The sequence below is a fragment of the Muscardinus avellanarius genome (genome assembly GCF_963383645.1).
Source record: "Muscardinus avellanarius genome assembly, chromosome: 8".
NCBI lineage: Eukaryota > Metazoa > Chordata > Mammalia > Rodentia > Gliridae > Muscardinus > Muscardinus avellanarius.
The window spans coordinates 26,593,794-26,596,983 of NC_137794.1; the positions used below are offsets into that span (position 1 = coordinate 26,593,794).

The 3,190-nt window shown below is 39.5% G+C and overlaps 1 pseudogene across 1 annotated transcript; it reads left to right on the forward strand.

Moving 5' to 3' along the window:
• The first annotated feature begins 2,186 nt into the window (after positions 1–2,186).
• On the forward strand, positions 2,187–2,978 carry LOC308265890 (transcription initiation factor TFIID subunit 9-like; annotated as a pseudogene). The gene has a single exon. The product of its transcript is annotated as a transcription initiation factor TFIID subunit 9-like (transcript).
• Positions 2,979–3,190: the final 212 nt, after the last annotated feature.

Below are 3,190 nucleotides of genomic sequence, written 5' to 3' on the forward strand. Positions count from 1 at the left end.
TTAATTGACATAAAATGACTTCCAGTATGTATTGTAATTTGGACAAAACCCAAATATATAAATATACTATTTTGTGTAAGAAAAGGAAATGAGACATATAGATGACAGATATATAGTAGATAGATAAACAGATGTGTGTGTTTTTTGCAAATTAGAAATACAGAAAAGATAAACCAAAACTAATAAAGCTTTTCATACACGGTGGGTAGAAATAGCACAGAAGGAATAGTACTGGGAATAAGAACCATAAGAATATACCTTCTGGTATAGTTTCAATGTTTAAATAATAAAACGATTTTGCATATTCAGAAATAAAATTAAATTAAAAATAATGAAAAGGACAACCCTATAATTAGATATAGATGAAAACAATTGAGCCTAACTGTACATAAAATTGATAACAATCTTATAAGAAAAGTAATTTATATAAGGAAATTTTGAACAGTACACAAACTATATTGCATAAATGAGGTTTTTTTCCTAAGTAAAGTCATCTATTTCATTGCTAGTTTTGTTGATAATGGTATTGATGTAGTCATACTACACCTATTTTGTATGCATTGTAGAAAAGAGATTAGTGACTATATTGGTATTGTTGGTAAGCAATGTTTTTGCTGTGTAAGAGATAAATAATTAGGTCTCTTTGCAGAAATGACTGGTTCGAGGAAGGGATTAGGAAAATGTTAGGTGAGCCTGGTATATCTTTTTCTATGCGCATGAGGACATGTCAAAAGGAATCAGAAAGTCTATAATCCCAGTATTTGAGAGCCTGAGACAGGAAGATTGCAGATTCAAGGCCAGAGCCAGCAATTTAGTGAGACTTTCAGTAATCTAGCAAGACCTTGTTTTTTTTTTTTTTAAAAAAAAAAAGTGGGCTGAGGGTTTAACTTGGAGGTAGAACCCTCTGAAGTCCATCCCCGCACCCCCCCACGCACGATCCAAGGGCTGTCTTAAATGCCATCTTATTTCCCACACTGGGGACAATTTGAGCAGCAAAAAGCAAACTATATAATAGATTATAACAATGAGCAAAATAACTTATGAGACCATAATGATATCCTAAAAAAACGGTAAAAGGTGGTGGTTGTGGTGATACAGACCTATAATCCCAAGCACTTGGGAGGCTGAGACACAAGGGTAGGTCAGATCCAGTCACTCAGAGAGATCCTACATAGAAATAAAAATTTAAAAAAGGACTGGGGGTGTAGCTCAGAGAAAAAATTCCCCTGAGTTCAATTTCCAGTATCTCCTCCCCAAAATGCAGATTATGAAAAGCACTTCTTTACAAAAAAAAGTTCAGATAATGAATGTAAAAATAATGTAATTATAAATTTCCATTTTTGAATACAAATATAAAAATTTGTTCAGGAAAAACTCCTCAAAGGATGGTAACCATTTGGTGAAAAGCTTTGGGGCATGGGATAGTCACATACCTCCCCTCTAACATGTTCTCCCACCGACTACATATTAATTTCAAATTGCAAAAGATTCTCTACAGGTTGGGGGCTTGGGAGACACTATCACAACCCATGATCAGTGTTCGCATCATCAATAATCAGACAAATACACGCTCTACCCCCAACAAGAAGTTGTGGACAGAACACCTGTGTGGTATTCTTACCAAAAATGCCTAACACAAATTTATTCACAACAAATTGAAGGATTTTGATTAAGTCTTGAACAAATAAAACGGATATAAAGGTCATGTTAGAATGACTGTAGAAGTTTGAGGGTTCGGCCGCCCCCCCTCTGGCAAGCCGCCCCCTGCGCCGGCCGCGGAGCCCGAGCTTTGTTGCTGCCAGACATCCTGCTCGCGGGTCCGCGCGGGTGCTGAGCAGGCCCCTTGGTTTGCTCGTGGAGTGGGCGGCGGGCTCCTGGGCCCAGGTGGGAGGTGATGGCGGCGGCTGGTCCTCGGTGGTGTGAGCGGCGACGGCCTCATTCTTTAGGCCTCCCTGGGTCGTCTTTTATTTTCTCCTTCGCATCCGAGAAAAACCCAAATAAGACCTCGGTGGATGAGTCTGGAGGTTTGCGGCACGGCTCACTGGCAGCATGTGTTCTGGGCGTCAGTGTCAGGCATGTACACACCAGGGGCGGGAAAACCACACTAGGCAAAGACCTTGCATCAAGATGAGGACTGAAATACATTATGTGGTGAGTTAGCTCAAGAAGTTTGATGAGCGGATATCATGGAGTCTGGCAAGATGGCTTCTCCCAAGAGCTTGCGAAAGACGCACAGATGATGGCACAAATCGTGAAGGATACCGGGATCACAGAACATGAGTCAAGAGTTATAAATCAGATATTGGAGTTTGCCTTCCGATATGTGACCACAATTCTAGATGATGCTAAAATTTATTTAAGTCATGCTAAGAAAACTACTGTCGATGCAGATGACGTGCGATTGGCAATTCAGTGTCGCCCTGACCAGTCATTTACCTCTTCTCTTCCGAGAGATTTTTTTTTTACTAGATATTGCAAGGCAAAGAAATCAAACGACCTTGCCATTGATCAAGCCATATTCAGACCCTAGATTGCCACCTGATAGATACTGCTTAACAGCTCCAAACTATAGGCTCAAATCTTTACAAAAAAAGACATCTACATCTGCAGGAAGAATAACAGCTCCACGGTTAAGAATTGGTTCAGTCACTAGTAGACCAAGTACTCCCACACTAGGCACACCAACCCCACAAACCATGTCTGTTTCAACTAAAGTAGGGACTCCAATGTCTCTCACAGGGCAAAAGTTTACGGTACAGATGCCTGCTTCACAGTCCCCTGGTGTAAAAGCATCAATTCCTGCGACATCAGCAGTTCAGAATGTTCTGATTAACCCATCATTAATTGGGTCCAAAAACATTCTGATTACCACTAATATGGTATCATCACAAAATACTGCCAGTGAGTCATCAAATGCATTGAAAAGGAAACGTGATGACGACGACGATGACGACGATGATGACAATGATAATTTGTAATCTAGTCTTATGTATGTAACATGTATATTTGAACCTGGTTCGGTGTTACTGAAATTAAGCATGCTGGCTGTTTTCAAGTTGTGCTTCAGAAAATTTACATAGTATTTAAAGAGTAAATAGTTCGTCTTTTTCATTGAAATGTTGGGTTTTCCTCAATAGGGCCAGTAATGTTTTTTCATCAGCCTTTATGTGTAAAAAAAAAAATAAAGTTG